The sequence below is a fragment of the Cibotium barometz genome, chromosome 41 (genome assembly GCF_041138505.1).
Source record: "Cibotium barometz isolate CiBa-2024 chromosome 41, ASM4113850v1, whole genome shotgun sequence".
Lineage (NCBI taxonomy): Eukaryota > Viridiplantae > Streptophyta > Polypodiopsida > Cyatheales > Cibotiaceae > Cibotium > Cibotium barometz.
The window spans coordinates 25,936,880-25,949,152 of record NC_141086.1 but is presented as its reverse complement, the minus strand read 5'-3'; positions in this window follow the sequence as shown (position 1 = coordinate 25,949,152).

The following is a 12,273-nucleotide window of genomic DNA, read 5'->3' as shown; positions in this document are numbered from 1 at the left end:
TTAAGGAAGTTTTTTCGGGTTCGGTTTTGGAACAACCGACGGATTAGTCTCTTATCCGGATATCCGTGGGTGAGGCCCCGAATGTGGGACCCCTATCCCGTGCGAGAAGCGCTACTTCCGCTGCCAGTACCCCTAATCTGTTGCTCGGTGGGAACAGGGATCTTACAGTTGGTATCAGAGCATTTGGTTAATAAAGATCAACTGAGAAGACAAATATGTCAAAAATTTATCAAGAAACACAAAAAGATTATAATTGTGTGAGATAATTCATACAATTTGATGTTCAAACGAAAATTCATAATTTTGGTAATTGGGTCTTCAGATGGAAGTGCCGCAATTATATAGAATCCCTGACTTGCTTGAGGCCTAGACATGATAGTATTTACCTTATAATTCCAAGGGCCGTGACTACCCGTATATACCGAGAGTATACTGCAGCTCTTTACTGACAGTATATACGAGTAAATCTAAGACTTGAAATTATAAGCGTTAATGCTATCCAGATGATGATTTCGAATGTGATTGATATGATTTTTAATTCTGTTTGAGAATTGATGAATTGATTTGGATTCTGATTGAAAATGCTGATTGAAAAAAAAAATGATGATTTTTAAAAATTAGTTGAAATATAATGAAACCACAATGAGGGGGAATGGGACGAGTCCCTGTGATGATATTCATAACTAGAATGATGATAACGAATTCAGCAAATCCCTATGAGATTAGTGGATTGTGCTGTCAGATTGCTACTGTTAATACTTGACCGGTAGATCAAGTTAAGGGATGTCAAATTGAGAACTTGCTTGACTGAAATTTCCGTGGGGAGGAATGTTCCGAAGGAAACTTTTCGGTCTAATGGACCTTTATCATGTTAAAGATATGAATGATATGATCTGATTGAATTGTTATTTAATGATGAGTTCTATATAAGGGATATTTATCCCAGTGTTCTGTTGGGTTGACGAGAATATAAGGAACCCAGAATAAAATTGGATCCTAAGAAAAAGAGCTGTCCTCTACCTTGCGAGATGAGGACTCGCACTTTTTAAGTGGGGTAGAATGTAAGATTCCTCCCCAACCTTCGAGGTATACTGGAGTAAGAATCTTCCTTTCTGATCTTATAATTATTCCCTCTCTAAAATAAAAGAAAATTTCTGTTTGAAAAAGGAAGACCCTTTTCCTAGAATACTTCTCAGGAGTCACGCCTGTTTTAAGGATTTAGAACAATGAGTTTAGAAGTGAGAATCGGTGTTTTGGATACCAAGGTTTTGGTTTTCATTCGAGTACGGCCCAAAAGAAGTTCTTTATCTCTTGGGGAGTATAAGAAGTTATCCCCCAGATATTGTGATCCTTATATCTGAATTCAATAAAAGTAGGTGACTTAGCCTACAAGTTTCTTTTATCTCCTCATCTCAAAATTCTTAATGCCTTCTATAGAAAAATGTGTCAAACACAAATCATGGAAAGATGGTAAAACTTCAGTGGCAAGTTACCGTTGGCTTCTAGGTTACGCTAGCTCCTTCCTTTATATAAGTCGTAACTTTTACTTGTCACTCACAGTAATCTTACTCCCATCAATCTCCTTTCTTTCTTAATCTCCTTCATGGCTTGGCAACAGGAATTAGTTTTATCCCTGATGATTTCTCACCTTCAAGACGCAAGAGAGTCTGTGAAGAAAGACTTTATAGAACAGTATGAGCGCTCACTTTTTCCTCACCTAGGAACTTCTGTAGCGCAGACCAAATGGCGGACCTATCAAAACATAACTAGGGTAACACCCTGGGGTCAGCAACACTTTCGTAACAATGTCCGCTTGGCCATGGTTATTGAAGCTTTGGGTTTGGGTCCCCGATACTACTGCGTCATGAGATCAAGACATCTTGGATTTTCTGAGCGGGTCTTCTTACTGGCGTGTTTTCTTCCTCATGAGAAGATATGCCTTTACCCCGTTTTTGGCTTACCTCTCAGAGGTCCTTTTGTTAGATCACCTCATACCACTGAGATAGGTGCGGCAATAACCAGCAGAATCATTCCCATAGATGAGTTACCCTATACTTGTGCAGCTTGTGAGGACTGCTTTTGTGACCATATGATGGACGGGCTTATGGAAGTGTAAAGAGTTCTTCTATCTTTACTGTATAAGTTCCGAGAATGAATAAAGTTTAAATCTTGTTCTTATCTTGCCCTCTTTAAGACTTTTCTTGGTGGTTAATCTTGATTAAAATTTTTCTCTAAGTCTCATATTCGTGCATCTTGCGAAATTATCCCAAGTTGCGAGATGAGGACATCTCGCGTTTTTTAAGTGGGGTAGAATGTAAGATTCCTCCCCCAACCCCTTTTTGATGTCTAGTATATTCCCCTGTAATCAATTCCTTTTCTGAAATATAAGAGATCTTGTTTGTGACTGTTTTAACCTAGAGAGAGAAAATATTTTAGAGAGAGAATATTCAGATTTTGAATATTTCTGGATAGAAAAATATCTCTTATAATTCAGATGAGTTCCCCTGAAACAGAAATTTAAAAAGAATTTTCCAATGTGCAATTGGAATTAATTGGAAATAGGTATAAAGAACCTTAGCCTAAGGGTCTAGATTTTCATAAATCTTTAGACTATGGTCCAATTAAGGTTCCTATAGACCAATAGCATCAATCCATGTGTAGGGAGGAGATAAATCCAAATTGTAAAAAGAAAAATACCCAAAAATGAGTAAATGCTCACATGAGGTGAAGAGTTAAAAATGTACGAGGTTTATTAGTAAAAAACTATGAGCAATATTAAAAATATGAGATATTTTGGGAATAATGATTTTATTATGACACATATGTAAGGAAGGGGAGTCCCTTAAATGCTCACATAAGATGAAGAGTTGAAAATGTACAAGGTTTATTAGTAAAAAACTATGAGCAATATTAAAATGATTTCATTATGACACATTTGTAAGGAAGGGGAGTTCTTAAAAGGAGGTGCATATTTCACATAAGATGAAGAGTTGAAAATGTACAAGGTTTATTAGTAAAAAACTATGAGCAATATTAAAATGATTTCATTATGACACATATGTAAGGAAGGGGAGTTCTTTAAAGAAGGTGCATATTTCACATAAGATGAAGAGTTGAAAATGTACAAGGTTTATTAGTAAAAAAACTATGAGCAATAGAATTTTGACACATATGTAAGGAAGGGGAGTTCTTTAAAGGAGGTGCATATTTCACATGCTTGAATGAGTTTTAAACTCATAAAAATTGAGATATTTTCTCTCTCCTCTCTCCTCATTTAAGTCTAGTTCCAAAAAGTTAGCTTAACTGACCTAAAAATGGTCAAAAAGTGACCTAACTAACTTGGAAAATTCTAGAATCAGTTTGTTTGGTTAGGAGCTCAAATTTTCCTATAAATAGAAGCCTCCCCTTGTTGCAAAATATATAGTGTCTTATGCTTTGTTACTCTACTCCACCTAAGCCAAAATATATAGAGTCTTATGCTTTGTTACTCTACTCCACCTAAGCCAAAATATATAGAGTCTTATGCTTTGTTACTCTACTCCACCTAAGCCAAAATATATAGTGTCTTATGCTTTGTTACTCTACTCCACCTAAACCAAAATATATAGTGTCTTATGCTTGTTACTCTACTCCACCTAAGCCAAAATATATAGAGTCTTATGCTTTGTTACTCTACTCCACCTAAGCCATAATATATAGAGTCTTATGCTTTGTTACTCTACTCCACCTAAGCCAAAATATACAGTGTCTTATGCTTTGTTACTCTACTCCACCTAAGCCAAAATATACAGTGTCTTATGCTTTGTTACTCTACTCCACCTAAGCCAAAACATACAGTGTCTTATGCTTTGTTACTCTACTCCACCTAAGCCAAAACATACAGTGTCTTATGCTTTGTTACTCTACTCTACCTAAGCCAAGAACTGTGAATTCTTTAATAATTCACTAGTTTTTATACTTCTCTCTTTCTTCAATCCCCATTGGTGGCTCCATCAACATACTAAACCAATTGATTGGTTGGGGGCCTCTACCGTGAATAAAGAATCAAGCAAATCATAAGGTAAGTATATTGAATTTTGATCTTTTCTTTAATTTCTCAATGATTCTCTCTTCTCAACCCCTCTCAAGCTTGAGAAGCTTAATTGATATGGTTTTTTTTAAATGCTATTGAAGTTAAGTGGTGAATAGTATTGAAAAGTTACATAATTTAATAAATGCTATTTTCCATTTATGTTTAAATTCTAATGGTTTTTATATAATTTCTCTCTCTCACTCAAGAAATGGTCATACTCATGACCCATTCTCAATCCAAATGAAGCTTTTCATAAAGCTTTTCCTTAATCCAAGATTAAGCTATGCTTGAGGCCAAATTAATGGCTTTTTTCTATACTTTTAGTTTATGCACATTGATGATTCAATCCCTTATGGATTGATGACCCAATTAGAGACCATTCTAATTATATCCTTAATGATAAACTTTATCCCTTAGAAAAAAAATTGAGATTTATCAGTCATAGTAGCGGAGCTATGGCAAAATTTTTATAGAAATTACGCATAAGATAAATTCATTCAAAGCATAAAAAGAGGACTTCCTACCATATTCTAGGAACTATCATCCTAGATTAATTAAAAGAATTTTATTATGCATGGAGATGTGGATGTTGCATGTAGATGTAGATGTATGGATGTGAGTGTGAATGTGGAGGTGGATGTATGCATGGAGATGTGGATGTATGCATGTAGAAGTAGATGTATAGATGAGGATGTAAATAGAGATGTGGATGGATGCATGTAGATGTAGATGTATAGATGTGGATGTGAATGGAGATGTAGATGTATGCATGTAGATGTAGATGTATAGATGTATAGATGTAGATGTATAGATGTGGATGTGGATGTATGCATGTAGATGTAGATGTATAGATGTGGATGTGGATGTGGAGGTGGATGTATGCATGTAGATGTAGATGTGGATGTGGATGTGGAGGTGGATGTATGCATGTAGATGTAGATGTATAGATGTGGATGTGAATGTGGAGGTGGATGTATGCATGTAGAAGTAGATGTATAGATGAGGATGTAAATAGAGATGTGGATGGATGCATGTAGATGTAGATGTATAGATGTGGATGTGAATGGAGATGTAGATGTATGCATGTAGATGTAGATGTATAGATGTGGATGTGGATGTATGCATGTAGATGTAGATGTATAGATGTGGATGTGGATGTGGAGGTGGATGTATGCATGTAGATGTAGATGTGGATGTGGATGTGGAGGTGGATGTATGCATGTAGATGTAGATGTATAGATGTGGATGTGAATGTGGAGTTGGATGTATGCATGTAGATGTAGATGTGGATGTGGATGTGGAGGTGGATGTATGCATGTAGATGTAGATGTATAGATGTGGATGTGAATGTGGAGGTGGATGTATGCATGTAGATGTAGATGTATGAGGAGAATGTGAATGTGGATGTGGATGTGGATGTATGCATAGAGATGTGGATGTATGCATGTAGATGAGAATGTACGCATATAGATGTGGATGTATGGATGTGAATGTGCATGTAGATGTGGATGTATGGATGTGGATGCATGAATGTGCATGTAGATGTGGATGTGAAATTAGATGTATGGATGTAGATGTGGATGTGTGGATGTGAATGTGGATGTGGATGTGGATGTGGATATATGTATGGATGTGAATATACGATATGTGATGTGAAGGAATATGAAGTGTTGAGATGGAAAATGATGTGATGGGATGAGTATACATATAAATGGAATATGGAATAAGTAATGTGGATTGATGAGGGATAATGTGGAAAAATGAAAGTAAAAATAGAAACTGTATTGTAAAATGTTTGTAAATGCTGTTTGTAAATGACTGTTTTATGTCAAGATTGCTGGGGGAGCATTGTGACTATCTTGTGATTAAGGTCGTGAGACCTAACTGATAATGTTGCAGCTGCTGATGACGGAGAGTCAATGAAGGACGTCTCGCGTAGCAAGGTCGGCCGAGGTCTTGACCAGCCTCGGTGCGATTAAAATGGTGAGCTTCCGGTACGGTGGATGAGGGGCCAAGGAAGCGGCCTATGCGTGAAGCGCTAGGTTACCTACGAAGGATCCTAGAGGGTGCTGACCATACGGTGCTCGGGCTCTGGGTCGCCTAGGATACCCACGCGTGCGTCGAGGAAGATATTGGAACAGAGTTGGAGTTGTTTTCTGAAATCGGGCATGGATCTGGTTGATTGACCTTGCTGGTCTTCAATGGATGAGTCCATGGCCCTTTATATGGATCTGTTGGTTGATCTTGCTGACCTTCAACGAGAGTCCATCTTGATAAGTGATTATATTGCCGAGTATTATGGGCTAGGGATTAGGAAACGGCCCCTGAGTGGACAGGTGGTGAGCGTCCTAGTTGCCAATGATGCCATAGATACTCTGATGAAGGAATGATGGAAAAATTAAGAATCAACTGGATAAATTGGAAGATGGTGATCAGTGATACTATGGTTTTATTAAAGGATTGTTTTAAACTGGTTGAATCTGTGAAAAGGCAATTTCATATTGGGTGTGTGAGTGGTGTGACTAGTTTTATTTTGCATGAACATCCGGCTAGGGGGCCTTGGAACTCTTTTCCTTGGTACCCGGGACAAAACCTAACCAAATTCTTAATTGGATCCCATCACTACAGTGGTTGGGCGGTTGGCTAACCCATGGGATTGGATGGGGTTAGGCTGGACTGATGGATCCGTAAATCGAGACTCAAACTTTTGTTTTTACGATAGAAAAAATAAATCCCGGACAGTAACTGTTCTATGGATAGGAATCAACGGCTGTGCCTCTTGAATGGGGAAAATAGCGCTGATCCCAATGATCCAAGTGCAAGTTTCTTCCTTGAACTGACTAAGTATCTTATAGATGTAATTGGATCATCTCGATCAGAAATGATCTTGACTACGTTAGAGTAAAAAGTTATCCTGGTGGAATCGCCCGTGCTTTCCGATTAAGGAAGTTTTTCCGGGTTCGGTTTTGGAACAACCGACGGATTAGTCTCTTATCCGGATATCCGTGGGTGAGGCCCCGAATGTGGGACCCCTGTCCCGTGCGAGAAGCGCTACTTCCGCTGCCAGTACCCCGAATCTGTTGCTCGGTGGGAACACGGATCTTACATAAATCATAAGTTTACCATAATTTTATTAGCATAAAAGCATAAAAAAGCCATTTTCTTAACCTCTAGCTTAACTAGCATCGAGTTGGATTTTTGAATGGAGAATTTATCAATGAGAAGCATCCATTTGATAAAGAATTAGTCATAGGAATGACTATTCTTTTGGGAAGAGAGATATATACATAAAAAGCATCTTAAGCATAAAGACTAACTTGTGATTAATCATTAGAATTCTTATAGAAAGCTTAATTTGCATTGAAAAACAATTAATTTGAAACTTCTCAAGCTTGAGAGGGGTTGAGAAGTGAAATCATTGAGAATATAATCAAAAACCATAAAACTACTTCTTACCTCTAGATTTTTCTTGCTTCTTTATCTTAGAAGAAAGCCCCCAACCAATCAATTGGTTTAGTGTGTTGAGAGGAAATCTCCAAGAGTTTTTGAAGAGAGAGAGAAGCTCCAATCTCTCTAAAAGTAGAGGATTTAAAAGGGATAATAGAAAATATGCTTATTTTAATGTAATACTGGCATGGTCTAGCTCCTCATAGATGAGAACACAAAAGAATGAGGGTCTATTTATAGGTGAGGGAGGCCACTAACTGAGTCCAACTAAGTTCTAGAATTTTCCAGGTTTAGTTTGGCTGAATTTGGACAAGATTTGGACCAATTTAGCTCCCATTTTGATCCAGTTTTATCCAGGAGAGAGGAGATAAAAATAAATTAATATTTTTGAATTAAAAACCCTCCCACACATGTTAAGGAGGTGCCTACCTCAAAGGTTCCCCTCTCCTTACCAAGGTGTCAAAAATTCATCATTCCTCAAAAATATCTCACTTTTTTAGTAATATCTCTTAATTTTTAACTAATAAACCTTGTACTCAGTCAACTCTTCATCTTATGTGAGCATTAACTCATTTTTGGATATTTTCTTTTATTCATTGGATTTATCTCAACCCAACACTTTGATTAATCCTATTGGCCCATTGGAACCTTAACTGTACACCATAATCTAGAAATTTCTGAAAATATTGACCCTTAGGCTAAGGTCTTTTAAATCATTTTTAATTGATTCTTAATGCACCTTGGAGAATTTATTTTGAACTTCTGTTTTAGGGAAATATATTTTTGATATTTGTAGAATTTTATATCCAAAAATATCTCAATATTGAATTACCTCTCTCTAGAATTTTTCTTCTCTCTAGACAAAAACAAGAAAAATTAAGATTTTCTTGTATTCAAAAATAGGAAATGATTACACGGGATTGAGGTAAAAGCTTATTTATTATTCAGGCTAAGGAGGAATCTTACATCCTCTTATTCAGGCTAAGGAAGAATCTTACATCCTCTCCCACTTGAAAAACGCGAGATGTCCTCATCTCGCAAAGTGGGGGTAATCTTTCGCCAACTCTTCTTCTTTCTCTTAGGTGGCGTCTTCTAGAGGAAAGAATTTCCACTTTACTAAAAATTCTCTGAGGACTCTGCTCCTGAGAATCTTCTCCCGAACGTCAAGGATTTCTTCAGGTTAGAGTACCATCTAGCCTTGAGTTTGAGAAATCAATCACCAAGCACGTGACTCGGGCTGGGTACATATTTCCTAAGCCAGCTGACATGGAATACATTATGTACCTTGAGATGGGGAGGCAGCAGAAGTTTATAAGCTAGATCTCCCACTTTCTTTATAACAACATACGGTCCACAGTATCTTGGAGGGAGCTTCTTGTACTTCCCTAAAAATAAGGAACTTCTTTTGGGTCATACTCGAATGAAGACCATATCTGATTCTTCAAACTCTCTCTCTAATCTCTTTTTATCTGCATACTGCTTTTTCCTATCTTGGGCTGCCTTTATATCTTTACGGATTGATTGCATTTGCTGGTCCATGTCATCAAGAATTTGTCTGGACATCTCGTCTCGATCAATGGATCAGACCAAATCAACGGTATAAGGCAATCTTGTCCATACAAAGCTTTGAAAGGTCTCATCCTAATGCTTCGATAATAAGAAGCATTGTAAGCAAACTCAGCCAGATGCAAATGGCTTAACCACTTCTTGGGTTCCCTGTCGTCGCAGCATGACCGAAGAATATCTTCTATTACCTGATTCTCTATGTTTCTTTCACTGGAATGAGATGGGCAACTTTGGTTAGTCTATCAACTACCACAAAAATGTTGTAACAACCTGATTACATTGAAGGTAATCTAGTGACAGAGTCCATACTGATACATTCTCACTTCATCTGTGGAATGTCTAGAGGCTCTAGTTTCCCTAGCATCTTGACTCTCTCTTCCTTGACTCTCTGACACATTAAGCATTTCCACATATGATCAAGTATATCCTTTTTTAGTCCAGGCCAGAAGAAGCTTTTCTTCACATACATATAGGTTTTTATAAACCTTGGATGTCCAACTATCAGGATATCATGGGCTTCTCTCAGAATTTTTCACTTTATTCCCTCATCATTGGGAATACATAGCCGATTATTATAATACATGCATCCTTCATCCGATTTGTACCCAAGAACTCAACTCATTTCTTGAGGAGTCTTGCTTTCCTGCATCAGAAGCATAGCAATAGGGGCAAAGAATCTGTCCTGCATGATTTTCTCCTTTGCTTCACTAATCAATGGATTTGACACCACTGTAATTACAAGCAAGGAGGCTATTCTGGTGAGCCATTAGGACCTCAATGGAAGGCTTCTTGGGCCCTTTTATTTGGCAATTTAAGGAGTCAAACCTTTTCTCTTAAGAAGAAACGTTTTCTAATTAGAAGCTTCAAAACGGCTACTTTATTCGAATTTGAATTTTGGGGGAAAAATGGAATTTAAAATCTAGCGGACAAAACCATATCGTGTAACATATCTATGGAAAGCTCTTGATGCGTAGATCACGGATCTATAATCTCCGCTCAAATCGGAGCTTGTATGTAGAAGTTATGGAGGTTCGAAAATTGTAAAATTGCCTCCCCCCCTTTTTGGGGGGAAAAGTGCACCCTTTGACCACTCTTACACCTCTCTTACAAACCCAACATTCTAGTCCACATGGCAACCCCCCATTTGGCTATTCCTTAATCACCTTGATTAGGCTTGGGCAAATTAAAGGGCCCAAGAAGACCCCATTCACTTCCTAATGGCATCCTGCCACCATCACATTTTCTTTCCCTGGCCGATACTTAATTTGAAAATCGAACTCCCGCAGGGTCTGCATCCATCTCCTTTGACGCATGTTGAGATCCCTTTGGGTGAAGATCCACTTCAGACTTTGATGATTTATCATCAAGGTGAACCTCTATCTCAAAAGATAATGTCTCCACAACTTCAGAGCATAAACTACTGAGAGTAACTCCAAGTCATGGATGGCATAATTTCTCTCATGTGTTCTGAGTTTTCTGGATTCATAGGCCGCTGCATGACCTTCCTGCATAAGAGCACCGCCGAAAGTTGACCCACTAGCATCAATAAAACTACCTCAAAGGGTTTGGTAAAATCTGGTAACTGGGCTGGTTACTAAGGCTGTCTTTAGTTTATCAAAGGCAATCTGACACATTGCAGTCCACTAAAAAAGTGTACTCTTCTTGAGAAGGTTGGTTAAAGGGGATGCTATCTGAGCATACCTGGGTATAAAGATCCTATACTATCCTGTTAATCCTAGGAATCCTCTGACTTCCTTTACTGTCTTGCGTTTCAACCATTCTACGACTGCTTGGATCTTTGCGGGGTTAGGAGAAATCCCATCTTTTGACACTATGAATCCCAAGTATTCTACGTGGTCAACAGAGAAAGAACACTTGCTCTTTTTTGCAAAGAGTTGGTGTTTCCTTAAGATTTCTAGGACCTTGCACACATGATCTTCATGATCTGTAGCATTCTTAGAGTATACCAAGATATCATCAAAGAAGACAAGAACAAAAATTATCATCCAAGTACTCTATGAGAATATCCTACATAAGATGATGAAATGTCACCGGGGCATTAGTCAATCCAAACGGCATGACTGTGAACTCATAATGCCCATAGCGAGTATTGAATGCTGTCTGGTGCAGGATGTCTTGCTCCTTGATTCTGATCTGGTAGTACCCGGATTTGAGATCTATCTTTGTGAACATTTGGGTCCCACTTAACCGATCCAAAAGTTCATCAATCCTAGGGATAGGATACTTATTTTAAATTGTTAATTGATTCAATTCTCTGTAGTCAATACAGAGTATTAACGTTCCATCTTTCTTCTTTTGAAAGAGAATGGGCGCACCCCAAGGTGAGACACTGGGTCTCATGAATCCCTGCTCTAACAGTTGTCTTAACTGCTCCTTAATTTCTATGGCTTCAGGGACTGGCATTTTGTATGCACGCTGGGCTACTAGCTGAGCTTCGGGAGTTAACTCGATCTCATGATCTACTTCCTGAGACGGAGGCATCTCAGTTAGCTCTTCAGGGAACACATTTGTGTACTCACTTAACCACTTTGGTTCTTTAGCCTTGCATTTTATGTCTACAGGATTCATCTTAACGACATAAATAGCTTGCCTCTTTCTAAGCCCTTTTAACAATTTAGAAGCCTTGACTAATTGTAGCACTGGGGACCCAAAAATTCCAGTTCCTTGAACTTTATTCCTGTGAAGGTCAAGGAAAGAGATGGTTCCTTTGTGACAATGAATGTCAGCCTGATTCTTATGGAGCCGATCCATTCCAAGGATCCCATCATAGACTCCCAAGGGTAGGACTCTAAACTAGCACTCTGTTACGTTCCCATCTAGACTAAACTGAATAAGGTCTTTCTCAAGGTGTGTGAAAAGAATCTTTCCACTGGCCAATTCCACTTGCATAGGTTTCCCTGATTTTTTATTTAGGACTAACTTACGTAGACATCCTAGGGAAATAAAAGAATGAGTACTGCCTAAATCAATCAAAAGCTTCAATTGCTTACCCTGGTACTCTGCTGGAGTCTGGAGGATTGAAAATTGATGGTTATTCCCCTAATGCTCTATTGCGGCATAGATCTATCTTTTTTCCTCCTTCACTTCCTTAGCTATAGTGACGGCTCTAGCTACTGTAGTCTGAGGTGAAACTCTCTCTCTTTGGTTACCCCAATTCTGGGAGGGAG